This window comes from Periplaneta americana, unplaced genomic scaffold (assembly GCF_040183065.1).
Source record: "Periplaneta americana isolate PAMFEO1 unplaced genomic scaffold, P.americana_PAMFEO1_priV1 scaffold_18, whole genome shotgun sequence".
In the NCBI taxonomy this organism is placed as follows: Eukaryota; Metazoa; Arthropoda; class Insecta; order Blattodea; family Blattidae; genus Periplaneta; species Periplaneta americana.
The window spans coordinates 1,685,951-1,711,405 of NW_027185499.1; the positions used below are offsets into that span (position 1 = coordinate 1,685,951).

A 25,455-nucleotide genomic window follows, 5' to 3' on the forward strand; every position below is an offset into this window, starting at 1 on the left:
GACTCATACTAAAATACAAATTCCTTCTCTGAAACAATAATAAGTGGAGACAGAGGCTGTGATGCAATTTCTTGTTATCAACATTGTATCAACAACATTCACCTTAATCGGCTTAATCACTCGACAGTTCAAATTTTGAATATTGTAAACACATGATTTATTTAAGTTTGAATGCAGGACTATATAGCAATAGATACGAACAGTAGCAGCTGGTGGTCAAAATAATGAGTGTGCTACAATCTCTATATCGGCCTACTGTATACACTTACATGTATTTATCTTAATTTGAGACTCGCCTAGTGACGAATTACCCTAGTGTTAAACGTTAAACCCTCCATCTTGGACATTATACTCTTTTCTATTGACAGTATTGTAAGAACAGTGAGCGATCCTGGGACATAGTGTTCCTTAAAAATCATCTTTCTGGCTCAGCAGTGGTCATTGGTGTTGTACCAAAAATATTTAACAACTTCGTTACTTCACAGAATGGATCCTGTGAATTGTTGGAGGCTATGTATTGTAACAATTGAACAGCTCCATCTATATTTCGGAAGTCGAGTCTTCCATATAGAACCCCAAGTTGTGTCTTTAATAATCTTTTGTTCAGTACAGTATAGCTGTTGACAGCAACTTCAAGTTCGCGTTCAGGAAAATTATGCAAAAAATTTGCTGTTTAACAATTTTGTTGAGTCTAGGTAGCTTAAAGACTGGAAACGATGAGTAGTTTCCTGAATTATATGGTCACATACTTCCTTGGCTTCAATTTTCGGATTCCATTTTCCGTCGCTTGCTGACTGATTCAGGAGGAAACTCAAAAAACTGGTAGATGGCAGCAGCAGTCGGACACTTGATTACCAAATACATTGTACATAGTTCCGAGTTCTTCCACAAACAAGCATTCTTTCGTTATGCTTTACTTTTGCAATCTCCAAGCTGTGTTGTGCTGAAGCTGACTACAGCACTTACCCGCGTAAAAATAGCCAATCAGAGCAGTGAATTCAGCTTCGCACATGCGCAATAATTATCTACATTCTCATGTAAGTTCTGAGTAGCACAACGTACCGCCTGAGGCACCAAAGAACGAAGAGCGAAGACTAAACACTCTATAACGCGTCATGAACATAACCATGGGAAATTGTCAAATGGCAGATTACACACTATGGCATTGCAAATACATTATTTAAGCAAAAATTATCATTGTACTGTAGCACATAAGGACGGGCCGCCCCTGGATACGAACTAATTTATTAGCTATCGGAACACATTACATTAATGATATAAATAAACTGAAATATTATAACTATACTTGTTTTTTTGAAAGATGGGACATGACAGGAGCGTTGCGATTGGAAAAACAACTGAATGTCACGTAGCGTGGTAGGCCTGTTGCTCTGGTAACAACGGTTGAGTTGCCAAACTTACCATTCTCACATGGCGAGTGCTTAATAGCTCTCTTGGCGACATTTATTGTGCACACAATGCTAGCATTGGTACATTTCGTGTTTGATTCTCTGTCGCTTTTTGTATTGTTTTCTTACCTTCGCGTCAATTGTCAATGAATGTTTTAACGTCAGTTATCTTAACATCAATTGCTAGCTTCCAACAGCTGGCAGCATGGTAGTCCATATTGGCAACATAGCACTGTAGTTCCAAGCTCGGCCGCTTAACTGTCATATCCCATCTCTCAAAAAAACAAGTATAGAGCCCTGATGTTTGGCAAAATGCCTTTTTTACTGGGTGGAAGTAAATCATTATTTCCATAGATATAAATGTGATTTGGAGTAAATCAAAGTGATAGTCAATTTTTATTTTGCCTTTTTAAAGTGATTCTTGCTAACAGATGCCTTTTTTTTTGTCATTTTAAAGCAATATTTCTTGTTTATTTGCAATTTTCTAATTAATTGTAATGGGTATGAAATTTAAGCATTTGAAACAATGACTAACTTTACTAACAATAGTAAATAAAAGTAATTTATTTTGGTGCTTAATCTGCTAATAATCGTGCTTTAATAATGTTGGTCTAATGTGAATAATGATCGACAATCCACATTTACAAATATAATATAGTCATGTCTTCACGATACCCACAATCAGCTTTATAATTTTAAATATTAAGCTCGTTCTCATAGAAGCTGTCACGTAGCATTTCCAATTGTTTGCTTTCATATTTTCAAATCTTACTGTTACAATTTTGTGCTACACGTGTTTATTATTGTAGGAAAAGGAAATTTGAGTGAGGAACAGTCAGTTATTGTCAGGTGACAGAAGGTATAAGATCTGTTAGCAAGAATGCCTAAAATCAGTAAACCATTGAAAAGCAAACTTCTTGCTTACGTTAGTGAATTTGGTGCTCATGTGTTTTCAACTAATGGAACAGTTTTGTTGTGTAAGGTTTGTAAAAAGACAGTTAATCATGGAAAAAAGTCTTTTATAAGTCAACATGTGTCACCTACGAAGTAAATATGCGAGTTATGTTGATATAATTTAAATTTATTGCTAAAATATATTATGCCTTTTTAAAATTCATAATGCCTTTTTCAAAGATTATTGTGCATCTTTTTACGTTTTATTGCCTTTTTTGCCTGCCTATTTTAACTGTTATAAATTCCTAAATATCCGGGCTCTAGTGAAAGTAATAATTGACATTACAAGTGTCTCTGGTATCAATATATTAATTTTATTGTTATATTGGTACCAAGTGCAGGAGAGCATGTGATTATATGTGCTGATACAACATTCGTGCTAATAACGCTTTGAAGTGGAATGTACATGCCCTCCCTCTTGCTCCGCACAGTCCCTGCAGTGCCTACATACAGATGTCAACAAACGACAGTGCGCTCACTGGACAGCGATGAAGAAATTTCAAACAACCAATACGAATTAAGTCAGCATATAATCAAACACAGTCAGACTTATAACTTGCACTGTCAAGCATTACTTGCGGACCACACCAGCCACTGAATAATATCCACGAGTCCAAGGAAGAGTCACCAAGGCAGCTCCAGCAGACTGAAAACCCGTGTAACACAGGCGAAACTATAGTGCTGTACAGCTACACATCTCGTCGACTCGGTGGACAAACAACCACCACTGTTGTCAGACACCAAATTCTTGGCTGCACATCTCAGATCACTCTCCCATGATGCACCACCACTCCAGTCGAATGCTGCCCGACAGTCACTTCCAATGGATGATGTCCGAAAAACAGGAGTAGGGATTTTAACTGACAAATTTGAAAAAGCACCCATAGTAGAAAAATCACACAAGACACTGGCTATCCAACATGCAAAATTCGCGGGTACTCGTGTAAAGGGGGTTAAGTCAAATTATAAGATATGTAAACTTCTCTCCTTTGGTACTGAACAAAACCCCTTTGTCACAAAATACAGAGCACTGTAACTGCATCTTGGATGGAAGCATGATTTAACAGAAGTAATCATGGAGGGTTCAAATCTTTACTTATCCCATTTTAGCCAATTCATACTTAATCCCCTTTACACAAGCACCCGCGAATTACTACCCTCATTTGAGGTGCCAATTGATATAATCAAAAGCAAAGATGATAAGCCACTAGGACTGCCATCTATGTAAAAGAAAGAAAACGAACAGAAATATATGAAAATGAAATACGAGCGAAATAGAAACAAAGTGGCATTAGAATACATCACATAACATATCATAAATTTAAACTGATGACACTGGTTCCACTTGTTGAATTTAATTTGAAGGACTTCAGTATTCATTAGGAAGTGGTATGTTATTTCACTTAGAGAACTCAATGGTGATTTCATTGTTAATGGCTAATATGAATTATTACTTACTTACTTATGGCTTTTAAGGAACCCGGAGGTTCATTGCCACCCTCACATAAGCCCGCCATCAGTCCCTATCCTGAGCAAGATTAATTCAGTCTCTACCATCATATCCCACCTCCCTCAAATCCATTTTAATATTATCCTCTCATCTATGTCTCAGCCTCCCCAAAGGTCTTTTTCCCTCCGGCCTTCCAATTAACACTCTATATGAATTTCTGAATTCGCCCATACATGCTACATGCCCTGTCCATGTGAAACGTCTGGATTTAACGTTCCTAATTATGTCAGGTGCGTTGTATAAGTTTCTCCATTCTCCTGTAACTTCATCCGTCTTAGCCCAAATGTTTTCCTAAGCACCTTATTCTCAAACACCTTTAACCTCTGCAAATCTAGTACATTACTGTAGGTACATTAAGAGAAAACCACAATTTCAAGTCGCACAGAGTTTGTGAGAGTTTCTGGCGTCTTGTCAGCCCACTCGAGTTATTATGTGGCCTCCAGATGTGGAGGGTAGCTGCGAATATATTGAATAAGCAGTCGTGGACAGCCGATAAGGAGTGGTCCTCCAGCTAGGAGTGGGGCGAAGGGCTACAACCCATTACTATAAAAAACAGCTTGTTACGAAACCATACAATAAGCTTCGGAATATGAATTATTTCTATTGTAAAATACACACTTTTAACCTTTTTTTCTGACATTTCTGTAAATGTTGTGTGTGAACATGTGAGCCAAATCCCATTCTGTAACTACATTGCATACCAAGGTTAAAAGAGGACAAAGTTATGCAATGTGTTTACCGCATAAACTTTTTAAACCTGCATCAGAGTATGTAACCTGGAACCTACCAGCATTCTATCAGTTAGGTTGTGGTGCAAACATGGAAGAACGTAGTTACAGCAGCAAGTGTTGTTCTACACATATTCAACTATTATATTAACACAACAGAGAAATGTAAACATTTTAACATAACAGAATACTGGTTTACTAATAGCTGTAGGTAGGTAAAAGGGGGGAAAAAGTATATTTACTTAAAGTTACAAAGACTAATTATAAAATCATTACTGTCAATAATATTACCTACAATCTGATTTACTTCTTCCACCTATCCATTAAGGCAAGTTGTTGTTCTTTCTTTTCTTATAAACCCAATATACTACATTTTCAACACTGCTGGGGGCAGGCATTACATTATCGTCACAGTCAAATCTCATTAGGTATTTAGTAGTATTGCTGATGTCTTCCAGAGCTAACAGAAAAGTTGTTGGGGACTCATTGTTTGCTTTATTTCCCTCGTCCTTTTCTTCTTTTTCAGATGCATCAAATGCTAGATTTCTTTCTAACATTAATTGTTCCATGATTTGAACTTCACATGTTACATATTTTTCATATGACACACTAGCTTCTAATTGATAACATTTGTCTTCTGTCGTGTTAATTCTGTTACACTTTCAATCCCGAGAGATCCACTTCCATCCACAGATAACCACTCTACTTATGAGAACAGTTAGACATTATTGAATCTGTGATTGCTTTCCAAGCCTCTGCAATGAAATGCAGAACATCCAGAACATTTACCTTAATCATGAATCGACTTGTTAGTTGCACACATTGGTTTTCTCACAAGATTCTTGCGGTAATAATGTTTAAATGACATGATTATATTTTGTTCAGTGTAGAGTAATCAGTAATTATGTCCACCGCTATGCAGTAATGATTAGCCTGCCTGACCATGAAACGAGCAGGCCTGGGTTCAAATTTGGTTGGGACAAGTTACCTGGTTGGAGTTTTTCCATGTTTTCCTTCAACCACTTGAAGCAGAATTGCTGAGTAATTTTCGGTGTTGGACCTCGGACTCATTTCGCCTTCATTAGCAAAATTTCATTAATCACATTTAATAGCTACAGGTTGACCAGGAGGACATGGTTCCAGGATTCGCTTGCAGATGGCATCTGTCTGCAGGAGCTGCACATATCCCAGAGATGCCACATGGGTTTCAATCAGCAGACTGCAGTAGACAGAGGGAGTATAGCTCCCTTGGATAGATAGCGCTGTGGCTAATCGCGGAATGAATGTGTCCTTCTGGTTAAGGATGCAGCAGATTCATGCACGTGAATTGTAAACAGATGCTATTGATCTGAAGAGGCTGCAGAGGAACATCACAGGGAGGTGGAGGGGGACTCCTGCTCACATGGACTCCATCAGACCTGAATGCTGTGGCTGAATTGATAGGATGGCACCAAGCAGTGAATCACGTGCTTGTTGTCTGTTGCACCCATTCATCAATGTAGTCTACTGTTATTGAGTAAAAATGTACAATTTTTCTGAAAGGGCTTTCTGATATCAGACCTTCTTGTAGACTACTTTGACAAGTACTTTACTATTTATAAAGACCTCCTCTTGTCTTGTCCTAAGCTTGAAAAGATTGTCTGTTTATTTTTTTCGTTTCAATAGCTGAGGCATCCTTACGCTCAATCATCAGTATACAGCTTTAGAAATTATTCTTTTTTTACTTTTTAAGAAAATGAGGTAGGAAAATTTCTCTCTTTTGTTGAAGGAAATCACAAAGCATGCATGGACAATGTCATGTATCCAAGCTTAAGAAGCAAGACCTGAAGCGTTTATACATGTCATTGAAACGATTTAAAGCAGTCTTCAAAGAAAGTCTTCTGGTTTTGCTGTGGCCTAACACAGGGTTTAAGCTAGAAAATAAATAATTTTTGCAAAAATCCACAAATGAAAAATTATATTTGTGCAAATTGCGAAATGCTTGTGCAATATTATGAATAATTGTGCAGAAAGATAAAATTAATTAAGTATGCAGAAACAAAAAGTTACGTTAATTTGTTTATTGGAGTTTTATTACTTTCAATCCATCTTATCACAGTCTAGATACACTTATGCAAGTAAATCATTAGACATTCGTATGTTTAGAATCAATTACTGCTGAATTTATATCACATTAAAATACGTTATTTTATGGGCACTCTAAACATTGAAATTCTTTACTGGTAGGCCCTTCAAGATTTATTGTTAGCAGAGTGCTAACTCTTTTTACTGAAAGACTGTTTCTAATTCCAGTTTTGACAAGATTCATGCAACTAAATCCTTGCTCACAATTTTCGGTATGCCATGGAATTATATAAATCAATTAGAAAAAATTGTTCACTTGACTTACATTAATTGCACCAACTCTTTGAAATCAATTCCTGAACATCTATTGCTCAATCCTTTTTTGAATATTACCCATGCCATTAGCATTTCATTTAAATTCAGATAAGTTCAAACACATTTCTGATTTCATTTTCTCCATTACCATCCTCTTTTCTGAAGTCCAATGTGATTGTTGCATTTTTTGCACATAGACATTCAAAGCTTGTTGCGTTTTTAGAAGTAGCAAAATGCGACTGTCACTTAAACCCTGGCCTAACATAATTTTATATTCTCTTGTAAAAATTTCACAGACTGATTTTAAATTTTCCACTTTGACAGTAAACGAACGAAAGAATTGGAAAATTTTTCCTATAACAGTCTGAATGCCAACTGCCAAAATACGAGTATGTACACCAGTTCTGTACAGCATTGTGTATTATACTACTACTCCATTTATATTTGCCCATCCAGTTCTTTTTCATTTCTAAAATAAATTGTTTTTCTTTTTAAATCACCAAAATTGCTGTTTCTATTGTCTCCTGATATTCCTAATATTTTGTCTGAAATGTTACTCATTTCAACAATTTCCATAATGTGCTAAACCAGAATATCTGAAGTCTCTCTGTGTAAATTATATTGGTGAATTCTAATATTTCATTTTTAATATAAAAGTTTGGAGTTTTGCAGTACTTAACAATAACTGGCGACATTTTCTTGTCAATGTGGTGTTGTGTACCTCAATTTTCGATGCCCGTGCGTCCTACTTTAAATGGTTCAAACCTACCCGCGCAAACAACAGTCTCTGTTTTCTCTCTCTAACAAAGCAGGTTGGCTCGCTTTTCGCTCTTATGAGGGAGAAAGCAAAGATCATACGGCGACGAGTAACGTTGGCAGTAGAAATACCCCCAGGCACTGTGAAGTAACTACGTGTGGGTTAACACCTTATTGCACCGAGCCCTTCAATTGTATTCGGTATATATGCTATGCTGGATACAGATATGGGAAATTCCATTTTCAAACTATATTAACTGGGTTACATACCCCAGTCTGAAAAGCAGGCTACGCCACTGCATACTACAACTTATGAATTATTCATAAGCACAATGAAAAAACATTAAACACATTTTATTTAACTAATGATTTGTCATCAGACTTTTTTTTTTGTTAAGTTTATTTATACACGCTTTAACATTCACGGTCATCTCGCGTGTTTTAGTACCTGTGGGTATATAAGTAAGCCGCTTTTACTATTCCTGTTTCTATTGTTGTGTTGTAGATAGTTTCTGTGTAGGTAACTGACTCAAATTTTCGATTAATGTTTATGATATTGGTGATTGAGGTGATGATGAATCATGGTATGCAAATTTTCAATCCGGCCTTTGTGACTAAGTGAAACCATGAAAAACACCAGTCAGATTGGTCGGCCATGGGGTTTGAACCTGGGATCTCCTGAATGCGAGTCTCAAATGCTACTACCTGAGCCAACTCATTCGGTAACATCAGACTTGTTCCACAAGTCATCTGATCTTCAGTTCAATGGACGAGCAGCCAACTTTTCTCCCAGCCTTCCAGACTATATCAGACTTACGTATGTAATCACTAACTATCGACCACTGTAACAGAGGCAGTTGTGACAACATTAAATAAGTGAAGCAGAATAATAATATGCGTAATTTCGTTATTCACGACTATTCAAGTCTTTTAAATTCGTTACTTTCGTTACCAATTGCTTAAATAGTTATTTTTAGTTACTTTTGTTAGCAGTAGATGGCCTGTTATTTTTGGACCTACCTGAACACAATGGTATTTTTAAGAATGATGAAAACTCTTATCAAAACTTTCTTTGAAAGAAAAGTAAAATCAGGTCATACGTCAGAGTTTAACAAGTGAAAGAAGCCTGTCCCTGAATGAGAGATCTCCAGGCAAAATTTACCCGTTGCTTGTCGTCGTCTATATTAAAATTCACTTCTATTCATCATCCTTAGCTATCATTTCACATCGAGGTAATCTTTCAACATATGGCATATAAAGAGCTTCTCTGATAACGTGGCAACAATAGACTACAGAGTACATAAAAAATCTAAGCTACTGTATACACTAACACTAGCAGTTATATCTTCATATGTGCAGTAGGTTTTGGCACTTTTGATTACCAGCAGTTACAATAACTATCTCTTGAATCAGCAACTGTTTCATTTTACATTAAATTTCTGTTCATTACGACGTTAAAAATTCATACCTTCAGCTACAGTCTGTTTCAGAAGATGTTGATCCACTGAAAGAAAGCCATGTACATGGGCAGCTGCTTCCTCATAATCTTCATTTCGAAGAGCAGTCTGCACTCCGCCACTACACAGCTGAAGATCTGAACTCTGACACCCTGCTCTATAGAACACATGTAATTAAAACAATAATGCTTTATAGCATACAGTAATGCAACAGGATATTGTGAAAACCATTAAAAACTACACAATGAAAAATAATCATAAGATTTTACAGTATAGTGAGATAGAAGTCGCATTAAAAACTACACAAAATTTTTTCCTTCCCTTTTTAAATTTTCTTTCTCTTCCAACCATTCCATATTCCAACCTAACCTTGATGGTTACATTTTATTTTAACCACTCAAAGTAATTCAAGAAATAATGAACAAAATGTACATTAAATATTACTGCCAATATATAGAAAACTTCGATCTGTGATTATTACAAAAATAGCCCGTTATCACTATTATTTCAAAATGAAAAAAGATCATTAGCCATAATATCCAACTACTGAAGATAAGAAAGGAAATATGCTGACCTGCATAAATGAAATTTCAAGATGGAGGGAGCACTTTAGCGAAATGTTAAATTGTTCACCCCCAAACAAGTTTATTAAATATCAAGCACAAAACAACGACCAAGATACTGAAGGCCCAGACTTGAGGGATATAAATCTGTTAAAAATTTAAAACAATAAACCTTATGAAAGGAAATTATCATATATTATTATCCCCATTCATAAAAAAGAGAGATGACAACTTTCAGAATTTTTATCATAGACAACTTTCAGAATTTCTATCACTGTGTAACGAAATATATGAGAAAGGCAAATGGCCTCAAGATTTCACGGAGACAGTGATGCTGCCAGTACCAAAGAAAAATAATGCCCAAAAATGTAATGAGTTCAGGACTATCAACTTGATATCGCACTTGGCAAAGATTCTCCTGAGAATACTAAATCGATGTTTATATTCTAAGAGGAACGAAAGTTGAAAGAGGAAAAATTTGGCTTCAGGAAAGGAAAAGGTACGAGAAATGTAACTGGACTGCAATCAGCAAGATATATCTGGAAAAAAAAGTAAAGAAACGTATGTAATATCTGTGGTGGTAGAAAAGGCTTTTAATAAAGTGCACTAGAATAAATTTATGCAAATCGTGATGAAAAGTGGTGTGATTAGGAAAGAGAGGAGGCTATTAAGTGATCCTTATATGAAACAGCGAGTCAAAGTTAGAATAGGTCAAGAAATGTACAGGGAAGTGCAGTAAGGACAAGAAAGCTCTTCATCACCTTCCTGTTTAACATCTACTTGGAGGATTTAGAGAAGAATTATTTTCAGAAGGGGTGATAGTAGGAGGAAGAATAAAGTGCATAAGATTTGCTGACGACATGGCGTTGTTAGTAGAAAAAGAAGATGATAATAAGGAATATGCTAATGGAGCTAAATGAGAGCTGAGAGCAGTATGGGATGAAGTTAACGAAGACCATGTTTACTGGTAGAAAAATAAAGGTGATAAATGTGCGAATTCGAAATGAGTCAGTAACACGTAGACAGCTTCAGATACTTGGTATAGGAACATGAGCTGTTGCCAGGAAGTCAAAAGGAGAATAGCAATGACAAAGGAAGTTTCTAATAGAAAAAGGAGCATTTTCTACGAAACTTTGGAAGAAGAACTATGAGACCAGTGAAGAGTTTTGTGTGGAATGTGACTTGTATGAGACAGCAGACAAAATAAGAAATGAAGCAGTGCTAGAAAGAGTAGGTGAAGAAACAATAATGCTGAAACTGGACAGGAAATTAAAGAGAAATTGGCTACATCACACATGCACGCATGCACAGATATGTAATAAAAGGGTTTTAAAACACTCCACATTCATTGACTTCCAATATACACTATTCTCTCTTTGTCCATAGATCTTTCAGCACTCTCCTACAGATGGGACCTCTCCAGCTCCTTCAGTATTGTCTTCATTTCTTCTCCCTCATCCATATTTAAACTGTTCGATAATCAGCTCTTATCCACCTTTCATACCATAGTCATCCCTTATCCATCCTTTATACATCTAAGAAATTCAAATTTTAAATCACTTATAACTTTAATCTCTCTGAATTCGCAAAAAGAAAATGTATTCTGTTTAAAATCATCACTCATCCTGGCAATATCTAGCCGACGCACTTTAGCACTAACATTCTCTGCCAGAGTTGAAGTAAATGTTACCATCTCAGCAAGTTTCTGGGCATCAGAATGGACGAGTTCGAGACTGCTCCTATGGACGCTCAGATTCTCTGAATTTAATTTTCAGATTCAGTACAAACCAGGAAAAAAACATCAGAACGCAGATGCTCTATCTAGAATTCATAAAGTGCCCTTTGTTACGATCGACAAGATGGAATCTCAATCCGTTCGAAATCTACAATTGCCGAACCGCAATATGCACAATGGTTGAATGACGCAAATCAGTTTAAATTAGATGACAATGGGATTTTGTTTCGAATCCAAAATGACCGTGAACCTTGTTTGGTAGTACCTATACCATTGAGATTGACTATACTAAAAATATATCATGATTCACCAATCGGTGCACACCAAGGTCAAAGGTGGACCTATGACTTATTAAGTCGAAGTTTCTATTGGCTAGATATGAGATCAGACGTGGAAAATTATGTTGCAAATTGCATGTCATGTTGGGAAAGAAAAACAGGAAAACATCCTGTAGCCCTCTTCAGGAGTTCGGTGAAGTGGTGAAACCTTTGAATTAGTTAGCATGAACATCCTTGGTCCATTTCCAAAGACCACTTCCGGAAACGTCTATCTATTGATTTTCATGGTTGCCTTCACGAAGTGGAGTGAAGCTATTCCGATACCTGACCAATCTGCGGAAACTGTAGGTAGGGAATGTGTCACAAAAATAGTTGCTAGTCATGGAACCCCTAAACAAGTATTAACTGATCAAGGCAGAAATTTTGTATCTACATTGTTCAAGGAAGTTTGCAAATTGCTACACATAAAGAAAATACAGACAAATCCGTATCATCCTATGGCGAATGGACTAGTTGAACGCAGTCATCAAACGTTCACGGCAATGATGTTTCACTTTGTGCGTTAAGACCAAAGAGATTGGAATAAGTGGATAGCTATAGTACAGAAGGCGTACAAAATTACACCCCACTCGGTGACCGGGTACTCCCCATTCTTTCTCTTGTATGGCAAGGAAATGCCTCTGCCATTTCCAGTTGATATGAGTCCGAAATTTCCAAGAGAAAATATAGAATCCGACCCTATAGTTGGCCAAGCCAGGAAACTAGAGACGGCCTACAAAGTGGTTAGAGAACGGTTAAAGCAAAGTAAGACAACGCAAGCGAGACAGTACAACACGAGGCGAAATGTGAAACTTCAAACATCTGAGCTAGGAGACAAAGTATTCATACAAAGCACAGTGTTGAAAAAGGAAGTAACGAAGAAATTAGCTAAACCATGGACAAGCCCAGTTGAGATAGTAGAAATACTAAATGAAGTCAATTACCGCATTCGCTACGGAGACGGTAGAACACAAGTAGTTCGTGTAAATAGATTAAAGTTGTGCCGATGTCAGGTTGACGACATTCATCCTACCAAAAATAATACGGAAAGTATGTATACGCACTATTGGGAGAATGATGAAGGACCCCTGGGAATGGAATCGAACAGAGAACCCCAAGGTGAAGGAATAATCAGTGAAATGTCAGGAACGGCGAAAGAAAACGCGTGGGCATCGGAAAATGAGATACCGCTAAGCGAATTAAGAGAAAGAGTATGAAGATTTTGAGTCCGAGGACGAAATCCCTCTCGCCTCGTGGAAAGTGAGACCAGATGATCCTCCCCAGGCACACAATTCTGCTGAACCAGACCATGAGTTCGACTCTCCTCATAATTCATTTAATGCTCCCAGTGTGAGTAATGAAACAGCCGAACAGAGGAGCCAACCAACTTCACCTCGCTATGGATTGCGAACTAGAAATATTTACTAACCTATTGGATTACAGATTATCTAATTATTGTCGCAAAAAAAAGTGATCTAATAAAATATGGGGACGAGAATTATACTCTCTGTTCCCCGGATGTAACAATATTTTCAGCTACTCAGCCGCAATTCTAGCCAGAGTAAACTGAGGAAGCCTGTGTCATCGGATCTGAACGACCTTCGACGTGATATCGTCCATTCCAAGAAAAACCCTAAGTATATTGTATAATGTTAAGTTGGGCATGAAGCTCGCCTGGAGATGCCAAAGTTCAAAATGGGACTTGTAAAATTTACTTCTACTTTTGTAACTTAAAATAACTGTATCATAAATAATTCTGTTCATCGAGTTAACTGTTATGTAATATGTATATAGATTTCGAAACATTTTGAACAATGACATAATATGTTTCTTAGCTTAGGATCAATTTAACATAAGGATATTATTGTCTTGAAGGTTAATATATATGTGTAAATATTCAAATCCAAACGTATCTCAAGTGATGATTTAAAGAAAAGACAGTTGATGTGAAAATTGAAGTTAGACATTCATAACTAAAACTCTTTCGTGGTTGAGTAAATGATTATCTTAATTTAATCATTGTGCTACTCGAACTTATGTACTGTATGTACTCTAGGCTTCGAGAATGCAAGACGTACTGCCGGACGCCGGTGGTGTAACATGAACAGCAGCGTAAGCAACGGGAGCCACGAAGGATAGGTGACGTCACTGGCCAGCTGGAACACTATCAGCGCCTAGCATGGGATTCAACCGCATGTGTCAGCAGAAGGAGAATATTGTATGTACGAAAAGGGATCCAACACAAAAAACAGAGTTAATACTTGAATGCTTTTAGGATAAACATTTTAGCTTAAGAATGGAGTGAATTACATTGAAAAAATGTGTGTGTGTGTGTGTGTGTGTGTGTGTGTGTGTGTGTGTGTGTGTGTGTGTGTGTGTGTGTGTGTGTGAGGTATGCATGAGAAGAAAAGAATATATATCGGGGCCAGAAAAAATAAAAGTGAATGAGTGTGAGAGAGAGAGAAATAATGTTATCTTAATAATATCCCATATTGTGAAATTTTATTGTAACGAAAAAGAAGTATCCAAAATCTATTATTGTACCTAGAGTTGATAAGTGTTATAGCTGGCGCCATGCAACGAACCGAACCAACACAAAATCATAGAATACAGTATCTCAAAGTTTAACACGGAAAATCCAAAACCAATTAGAATACATTAAATGAACGTTATTAATGATTCCGCTCTGCCTATGTAATTCAGCGACCACCAGATTCATAGTATACATGATGTGCATGTGAAAGCCAATGGCGAAGGAATAAATACCCCTTAAGCCTTTCTGAGCAGAAAGAATCCCTGACACGAGATTAACTCTCTGTAAACTCTCTCTGTTGCTTGTGTGTGTGAATGTATTCCAGAATCTAATCCACAATCACTAGGCCAGACAACAAGTTCAATGAAAAAGCACATGCCATTGAGGCATCGTCTTTTTGAAATGAAGGGGCATTCAGTGGCGTATACTGGTTAAAGGGTTTGGGCTACCGCTGACCCTATTATTACACAAAATATATCTAACAATTACTTTAATTTTAATTACTATGGTAAAACTAATAATACAAAATTATTACATTATGTTATATTATAAACTTTTTCTTTTGTAATTTCTTTGGGCTACCGCCGGTAGCCCGCAAAATACGCCCCTGGGCATTGTTATGCCTCAGGGCATAAGAACGCCCTGTAGCATGATTTCCTGTGGGGTGTCAAATCTGAAACAGTCCAGGAACAGTGTCAGCGGAATACATGGTCTTTAGCAGAAATGTAATACAATTCCAGCTTGTGAAGTAAATAGATGCTTAGCCAGCGTTAAAGAGTTTCGTCGCGCGAGCGGTAAATCACTGCCTACGATAAATGTATTCTTACGCCACGAATTACTGCTGGACTATTCGCAATGGTCCAGTGGAACAAAGCATGCATTTTAATTGGTTAAATTAAATCACGCATTGTTCGATTTCTTTTCTTACGCGTAATCTCATTAAAGTGACTTATCACTGTATTGCAATCAATCGAATTATTTGTAACAGAGGTTTGATTAAGACGACATCTTCAAGCACGAATAATCAAAAGGGGTTAAAGCCTATCTCACCTGTCCGATAGCGTGGGTGGTACCCCATTCGGGAGACCGATAAGAGAACATAAAAAGTGATGGTGAGAGGATACAGTCGGATGGTGACATGGTCGGGCAGGGATCGAGGACCAAGTCGTAATGGCGTCGGCAGAGACAAGAGATATACTATTGTAAGTAACTTGTTATGTATATTTGTATATATTTAATAAATCGAGCATAGTTTCATTCATAACTAATTCAGTCTAGAACCTGAGTTCAGTAATCATGTAGTTTTCCTATGATATCCTGAGAGTCCCAGCTCTTTCAGTAAAATATTTTCTTTTACATTATACGTGTAATGGTGATGTCAGAAATCCTGATAAGCCTAAGTGTGAGCGGCAGTCGAACGCAGTAATCATCCGTTCAGCAAGTCATCCGACCTAAGTTGACGGTCGCATAACAATATCATCTCCATTCCACCAATTCATTCGAAGCTGAGTGACCTCGTTATATAACAGACTTATAAGCTGCCGGAAAAAAAAAAGTTCATACATTTTGTGTTTCCACGGTCGAATGTGGAAAGCTGCACTGTGTACTGCATTTTCGGCACTGTCCCCCAGAGCATGGAAAGAAAAAATATATGCACATATAATCAATTAACCGAAGTATAATCAAACTCACATCCCCAACACTTGTGTCCCTTTCCCTACTCCATCTACGCCGTTATCACTAGCTGTGTTAAATTACATTCCAAGCATTCCGAAAAATTTTTAGGCGGCATTTACAAGTCTTTCAGAATTTTCGAAACAATTCCAGGGATCTACATGTAATTCACTGATTAGATCATCCAAGTTTCTTGCAGTATTGTAGGTCTACCGGCATGGCGCGTTCTCAGGTTGCGGATCGAGGAGACGGCCTCCAGATATGGAGGTTAGTTGTGAATATATTGAATAAGCGGACAGCCGATGAGGGGTGGTCCTCCAGCGGGGGGGTTGGGCGAAGGGCTAACAACCCATCACCGTAAAAAGCAGCTTGTTACGAAACCTTCAAATAAGCCTCGGAATGGGACTGATTCTCTGGCACGACCACAGCAAAGGAATAAGGTTTTGAGATTTGGTACTGGCAAGGATAAACGTGATCAAGGATGAAACTCTCATTCAATCCTGAACAGATAGAAAAACTATTTTGGGCAACTACGAAATATACATAGGCAAAGTACAAATGATCAGGACGAAATTGAAATACAAACTGCTGAGCCATTTATACCCGAACCCACACTTTCTGAAGTCGAAATTTCGATAAAAAATCTGAAAAATTATAAGTCTCCAGGTATCGATAAAATTCCAGCAGAATTAATACAAGAGGGTGGAGGCGCATTATGTAACGAAATTTATAAGCTTGTACTTGCTATTTGGGAAAAGGAAATTGTACCAGAACAATGGAAGGAGTCCATAATCGTACCTATCAGGGGGACAAGACTAGCTGTAATAACTTTCGAGGAATATCACTTTTGTTGACGTCGTACAAAATTTTGTCCAATATTCTTTTGAGAAGATTAACTCCATATGTAGATGAAATTATTGGGGATCAGCAGTGTGGTTTTAGGCGTAATAGATCAACTATTGATAAGATAGTTTGTATTCGACAGATAATGGAGAAAAATGGGAGTATAAGGGTACAGTGCATCAGTTGTTCATAGATTTCAAAAAGGCATATGACTCGGTTAAGAGAGAAGTTTTATATGATATTCTTATTGAATTCGGTATTCCCAAGAAACTAGTTCGATTAATTAAAATATGTCTCAGTGAAACGTACAGCAGAGTCCGTATAGGTCAGATTCTGTCAGATGCGTTTCCAATTCACTATGGGCTGAAGCAAGGATATGCACTATCACCTTTACTTTTTAACTTTGCTATAGAGTATGCCAATAGGAAAGTCCAGGATAACAGAGAGGGTTTGGAATTGAACGGATTACATCAGCTGCTTGTCTATGCGGATGACGTGAATATGTTAGGAGAAAATCCACAAACGATTAGGGAAAACACGGGAATTTTACTTGAAGCAAGTAAAGAGATAGGTTTGGACGTAAATCCCGAAAAGACAAAGTAAGTTATATGATTATGTCTCGTGACGAGAATATTGTACGAAATGGAAATATACAAATTGGAAATTTATCCTTTGAAGAGGTGGAAAAATTCAAATACCTGGGAGCAACAGTAACAAATATAAATGATACTCGGGAGGAAATTAAACACAGAATAAATATGGGAAATGCCTGTTATTATTCGGTTGAAAAGCTTTTATCATCCAGTCTGTTGTGAAAGAATCTTAAAGTTAGGATTTATAAAACAGTTATATTACCGGTTGTTCTGTATGGTTGTGAAACTTGGACTCTCACTTTGAGAGAGGAACATAGGTTAAGGATGTTTGAGAATAAGGTGCTTAGGAAAATATCTAGCGCTAAGAGGGATGAAGTTACAGGAGAATGGAGAAAGTTACACAACACAGAACTGCACGCATTGCATTCTTCACCTGATATAATTAGGAACATTAAATCCAGACGTTTAAGATGGGCAGGGCATGTAGCACGTATGGGCGAATTCAGAAATGCATATAGAGTGTTAGTTGGGAGGCCAGAGGGAAAAAGACCTCTGGGGAGCCCGAGATGTAGATGGGAGGATAATATTAAAATGGATTTGAGGCAGGTGGGATGTGATGATAGAGGCTGGATTAATCTTGCTCAGGATAGGGACCAATGGCGGGCTTATGTGAGGGTGGAATGAACCTCCGGGTTCCTTAAAAACCAGTAAGTAAGTAAGTATTGTATGTCTACAGAGACATCTACTTTGCGACAGAGATAATTTTCATAGAAAGTGAACTTTAAATCTTTAATAGCTAGAATCCACCCATTCAGGAATAAGACTAATTTAATTGCGTCAGTGTACAACATGGGACACTCCACTTTATTTTTGTTCTAAAGAGAGCCAAAATTACGAAATTTTTTGCCCTTAAAACTACTCCATCGTCGATTGTAATTTTACCATCTATTATTCCACATTTTCGAAATTTTGTAGGAATAACAGGAGCCCATGCATTTGGAAGACATCGACGCAGAGAATGACATGCAGCCCATGGAGTGGGACCCTATAACTAAACCATTCGAGCATCAGGTTACATCAGAATACCAGACAAAGATGGGATACTCAACGGAATTAATGGAATAAACGTTTCACCAACAGGTTTAGACCTTGTGGCTTTCATCTTCTGTACTATACTCCGTTTCTGGAATCTGTAGAGTATAGGAACCGAAACAAGTCCTTTGCACAAGTGGTGAGTGGAGGGGGCCAGTCCAATGACCGCTCTGGGGGAAAACATTGATTGAAGACGAGAGTCTAAAATGCCACCTCTACCTATCACCTTCTGTCATGCGCATCTTACCCCATAGCGACTGTGAGCCGATGCAGCTCGCAATATACTCCCGCACTGATAGACTCCGCCCATTTGTTTGTCGTAGGCTCCTCCCAAATGCGTCGATTTACTCCACAGATTTCAGAAATGGAGTGCAGTATAGGTAAAATAATTGAAATAACATGAACTATTACTCCAGCAATATTCCTGGTCCACAGTGCAGTGGCAGGGAAGTGAGGGTTTAAGATTATTTACCTCTAGGAATACAAGGCTTTTGATTTGAGAAATATTCAAGTTAAGTTATTGCTTGTCCATAACGTCTTGAATGGGCAATTCTCTTAATTCTTAAAATTAATTTATACCGATTTTTTTATAGCTTGTATATTCGAATGTGTGGAAATATGTAGATTTTAACGACTACAAAATAGTATGTGTCTTTTGGAGTTTAGGCAACACCAGTTGTTACAAACACAGATCTACGAGTATGTACAGATACGGAAAAAATCTGGAGTTTCCTTATTGTATAAGTTTCGCCTACAACACACTGCGCATGCGCAGTAAACAAGAACCCCTATATGCTATTTGTGGACAGTCGTGTGACATTGTTGCCTAGATACAGGTGGACTCCCATGAAGACTCACTCCATGAAAGAATTTTGAGTAGAATAAGTACTTAGTGCGTATGAGAATGCGTAATATTTCTTTTTTATTACGATTTTGTTGAGACGGGCTGTTCGCTCTTTGTAACGCCTGTTCAATCTGGTTAACATTTTAGTGTAACTTTAATGGATCAGTCGTGGAAATGAAAAGTGCTGTAATTTTAAGTATGCTTTTTATGATGTACACAACAAACACAAACAGCGAGAGTAAGATTATTCCAGTATTCATATTAAACAGTGTAACGTACACGAATTTACAACATGAATACTTAATACTAAGACTGGGGAATTCTGCAAAACATAACCTATAGAAAGTGTTGTCTGAGCGGTAGTTGTGTTTGTGCTGATCATCATGATGACTTGCAATGTTTGGACCTACCTGTCTTTAGTGTCAGTCCAAAGACAAGTGCACAGCACATAAAATAATTTTCACATGCAATTTCTCATCCACTCAAATGTGAGCTCTGCTAGACATATTTTCACTCAGGGACACCAAGATTCAAGGGGCTTTCATAGAACAATACAAATTATCCCAAGCCTACCTGTGTGCCCCCAATCCACACAGCATTTGTTTCAAAATCTCTCTTATCACTGCATAAATTAATAATATTGAAGTGCTAGTTTCTTTAATCTTCACATAAGTTTAACTTCATCTTGTTCCTGTTTCACATCTAGGTATTGCGCAAACTGAAAATTAATAATTAATGGTATTTGTGAATTTAAAAATGGTGTCGTTCTAATTATTTTATTCTTAATGTAGCCAGAACATCATGTTTATTTCTTAGTAGATAATAATGTTAATTTCACATATCTAGTATTTCAATGACATAACTTTAATCATAAATCATCCTGGAAGCCTAACTTTCTTGGTATCATGTTCGATAAGGATCTTAGTTGGCCTTTTCACATCGATGACCTTCATAATGCTTTAGACTCAATAAGGGGGGCAAAGACTAATTGGGATTTCCCGGTCTCTGATCGGGTCAAAAACCCTGATGGAACTGATATTTAACCCTTGTGGTGAATTTCGGTGAAGTCCGGAGGGCCTAATTAGTCAAATCCACTCTCCTCACCTCCACGCTGGGGCCCCCTGGGATCTTTTAAGATGCGAAAGAGAGAGTGGTGTGCGGAAAGCAATGGGAAGCTTCCGCATTTATTTATCCCAAGAAGAATAGTATTACAAATAACTGCATGATGAGTTTTTCTCCCGTAAAAAATTCCGGACGTAAACTATCCCCCCAATCGGATGTCCGGGTGGGGGATACAGGAGAAGGACGATTCATGCCAGAACATGAAAAAGAAGAAAGAAGATTGACGACTGCAACTGGAACAGGAGCTACTCTGCAGCCAGGTAAGTTGGAAAATTTGAAGAAAGCAATAAGAACAAACAGAGTGGATGTGATGGGAATATCAGGAGGGAGGTGGGAAAATAGTGGGGAGTTGCAAAAGGAGGCTAGCAATAGCGAAGGAAGCTTTTAATAGAAAAAGGAACATCTTCTGCGGACCTTTGGGAAAAGAACTAAGAAAGATAGTAAAGTGCTTCGTATGGAGTTTAGCATTTTGTAGAGCAGAAATATGGACATTACGACGAAGTGAAGAGAAGAGAATAAAAGGATTTGAAATGTAGATATGGAGAAGAATGGAACATGAGAATTGGACAGACAGAATAAGAAATGAAGCTGTGTTGGAAAGAGAGGGTGAAGAAAGAATGATGTTGAAAATGATCAGGAAGGGGAAAAGGAATTGGTTGGGTCATTGGCTGAGAAGACACTGCCTACTGAAGGATGCAATGGAAGGAAAGGAGAAAGGGAGAAGAGTTGGGGGCAGAAAAAGATCTGCGATGATAGACGAGAATAAGATATATGGATCATATGAGGAAACAAACAGGCAGGCAGAAAATAGGAAAGATTGGAGAACGCTGGGTTTGCAGTGGAAAACCTGGACTTGGGAGAACAATGAATGAATGAATGAATGAATGAATGACTGAATGACTGAATGTATTTTTTGTTACGGTTAAAGACCGCAGATTATGTAGGGGAAGCTATTGCATATCTGGCGAGGATAAAGGGATTTTGTGCATTAATCAATGCAATTGCCCACTTTCTACTGTACTATTTCATCTTCAAGTTTTTTTATTGTAAAAATCGGAGATATGCTTCCCCTTTACCATTTTTGATATCTTCATTCGATTTTGGTATGCCTTTTTTTCTCTTTTGCCTATAATTTTTAGGGCACTAAATTCAAATGCAGCCTTTTTTAAATATATGTAAAGTTATTTCATTCTTCTTCTATGTTTTCTGAAATTTTGATTTGTTGAAGGTGTTCCTTTATTCTACATTCATAAAGCCATTGAATACTACTATCTCTCAATAAATCTATTTTAAATATAGACCTAAGCCTATTATTTTCTTGCTTGAAATTTTTATTCTTTCTTTTATTCCATGGTTATGGTATTCTAATAGGGGATACAACTAAATGATAATCCGTGTCTAATTCTTATATTTCAAAGTGTTTAATATACACAATTGAATGCTTTGTTGACGTGAAGACACTTCGAGATATACGAGTAGCTTCTAGCCACATAACTTATCCTTTTCATTTGGAAATTTGAGAACTGTAACATAACACTCTCACTTATAGCACTCTGGTAATTGCTGGTACACAATGACACAACATTTAGGAGCCATCTGTGAATAAAATAATATGGATAAATTAATTTCATTTTAAATGAAAGTCTAAACTTCCATCATTTCAGTTCCCTGAATGTATTTTTCTTTTAGGTTATACTGTACCTATACTAGAAGTAACCGTACTATGCGATTCATCTTTTGATTCCTTTTCAGACTTCACTTTTATGATTCACTTATTTTTAATAGTTTGGAGACGTACAAGTTACCATACTACTGTCCGTCCGAGTGGTTATTTCGCAGGGTCGTCCAAACAGGGGAAATCACATAGCAGTTAGGCCTACTTACTTAACCGTGCCCTTTCTTTTAAATTATTTTAAACAGTTGTATAATACTACGTAAATTTCCAATTCTGTACAGCAAATATTTGCAGAGAAGAGTATCCACTAGTTCTTACAGAGAGGACAGGAGAAACGTTTGGGGCAAACCGGGATGCGACATAAGCATTCGGCTGGACAGTAGCTACCCATTTATCCTCTTCGTAGTTACCAATCAGTGTATTACGAAGATTTTAACCAAGAATTACACTTCCTTTTAGATCGACAAGAAGAAAATGACAAGATGGAAACACCGATGATGGTGGAGGCTTCGAGCAGCGACCAACAGCGGGCATTTAACAACTGGAATGCGGAGTGGGAGAAGAGAGTCAGGCAGGGGGACCCGCAGAATCTGAAGAATTTGGAGGCTGGACTTCATTATTTCCAATTCGATAGCCGGGAAGGTACAGTAACTGTTTACATCCCGAAGTATACAATTGCTTTCAGCTATGCACAAGCAGCTCGTGGATACCCAGAGTAGCGCAATCAGCTAATCGGCCGCCATTGTTATTCCATTTCAACACTCTTGGGATAGGAATATTTAAAGTAAAGCTCAATTTAGGCAGTGTCCGTGGCCCTTAAAATTAAGAGTAGGTTATTTGATTCTGACTTAGACTATATTATTTCATTCCTATACAACTGTAGCATATACGACAAATAGCGAGCGCTGCGCTGGAATTGCAATGACTGATTTGTCGGTTTTCCGGCGCAAAGGATTGTGGTACTCTGGATATCTACGGACTCTGTGCACAAGTTCAGGAGACTTGAATTCTTATTCCTTTCTTACATTTTGCTTCTCCATTCCATACAGAGTTAAATGATCATTTTGTATCTTGTATGTGTATTTCAGATCTCTTTTGTTGTAATTCAGAAGTTTTAAAAATGTATTCTCATTCACAAATTTCAAAACCACTATCAAGAAGATCGTTTCTTAAGAATTTCAGCGCATGTGGCACATCACAAAAAGCCCATATACTTATTTCAGGAACGTTAGTATTCTGAAATTGGGTTTTATTTTGGACACGACCCAACTTTAACAGAATCCACATATTACACGGCCCCATGTCATTTACGAATCCTCTCGTCCTTAGGCCTATATTCTTCAATTCATATACAGCAGTATGAAGAATGGCAGGGGTTACTGCGCTGTCGGATCGTAAAATATTATCTATAAGAATGCGTATCATCATTTCCCACGGGGCGTGAAACGCTTCTGTCAAGTACGCTTTCGTAAGCCACTATCCATGTGAACGCGGTGTAGTAAGCTTGCCGGTGACGTCAAAAGCTCACGATTCGGTCGTGACGGGATCAAACATGTTTGATTTTCAGTCGTAAGCCGCCTGGCTTTAGTGAAGCAAGATGTCTTGTTAGCTTTGTTTTTAGATTTAGTAAGAGTGATACAATACAATTTTTGGAACTATAGGTATCAAATAAAACATGTTCTGTACAATCCAACATTGGGCGAGTATCGGGATCGTGATAAACAAGCAGCAGCGGATAAACGAATGTCTGCTACCCTAAATATACCAACATTTGGACCGAAGGAATTTATAATGAAATTTAAAAACTTGAAAAGTTTTTTGCCAGGAAATGAGGAAAATTTCTGAGAGTGAGAGATCAGAAAAGTCTACCGATGAGATCTACAAACCTAAAGCTGCCTGGTTAATGAAAATAAACTATTTCAAGTGACATTCTAGTTCTGTTTTGGCAGTTATTGTTTGTTTCATACAGTTTTTGTGTCATATTTTGTTATAAGAAGTCGAACTCGCTCAAACAAATCTTCAAATTGTACCTCTGTCATTCTTAACGAATTTTTGAAATCCTCAGGATGATTTTTAAGTTCTCCGTCAATAAATCTTCAAGCTCCCAAAGCTTTGCGTTGTAGTGTCCACTGCCTAACCCACCATCTCCTTCTCTTGTGTTTTCTTCTTTGCAAGAAACGATTTCATTCGCTGAAACTGAACATATAACCCAGCCGTCGGCAATTTTGTACTCGCGATGACATCACTGGACGCAAGCCGCAGTACGTAAGATGTAATATTAGTCGAGGAGTATAGAGCACTCCGTTCGGATCCCAGTGGCGGACTCTCAACCCAATCATCTGACGTAGACTACACAATATTGTTTTATAGATGAACAGATTGTATTGTATTTCACCTTTATGTTTGCTGTGCTACAACAACCTAGGAAAATACTTCACAAATTGGCACTCTTAATACAACTCGTAAATTTTCGTCTGCTAGTCACGATCTTTGTTTAGATTTTACAAGTTTTCGTTCAGAAAAAAATTGTTCGGAAATATATCGAATGTAGAGACAAACACAGCGGCTATGTAGGGTCGCGGCAGGCGACCTATGATAATACTATAGATATTTTCTATGGAGAGCATTTTAAATAATTCTAAGCCAGTCTGGTGTGTTATACAATGACAACGTTTAATGTCCTCACTTATTTCCAGCTCTCTTAATATCACGTTAGTCCACCTAGTAGACTTTTTTAAAGTCGTATTTCGAGTCCCGTATGTTACTAGGCCTATAGATACTAATTACTTTCTGTTCAGATTCGTTTCTTCTATATATTTTCTTCATGCTTGGCATAACTTTTCTCTTATTGTATTTCCTTCGAGTGTAATGACATCGAGCAAATATTCTTATACAGAGAGATAATTCGTAACTCCGCGGATGAACATTACCATTTATACTGCATCAATATCTGTGTTTTCACCTGAAACGAGAGATTAGACCACTGTTCATGCATCTTTGATTTTATTTCTCGTTCAGCTAGTGTTTCAATATCCCTTATCCTCCTTTGTAATGTCTGTGTGGATAATTTCATACTGTTAAAAACATCATATTATTCGGGACAAATAATGTTAGCAACTTTATTCTGACATGTTTTAATGAATTGTCTTTTATTTTAGCACTTCAATGATTTTGCGATTTGTATGTATGTATTGCGAGTAATTTTACGGCTGTCGCCGTCTCCCGCTTCTCAACTTCCAGGTACTCCGGTTTTGACAATCGCCCATTTGTA

General features: G+C 37.5%; 1 long non-coding RNA gene across 1 annotated transcript; it reads right to left on the reverse strand.

The window, feature by feature from the left end:
* Window positions 1-1,197: 1,197 nt before the first annotated feature.
* Window positions 1,198-12,659, reverse strand: LOC138693703 (uncharacterized). Its single transcript, XR_011330374.1, has 2 exons — window positions 9,205-12,659; window positions 1,198-3,223 (listed from the first exon to the last, which is right to left on the reverse strand). It is a non-coding gene; the product is annotated as an uncharacterized lncRNA (long non-coding RNA).
* Window positions 12,660-25,455: the final 12,796 nt, after the last annotated feature.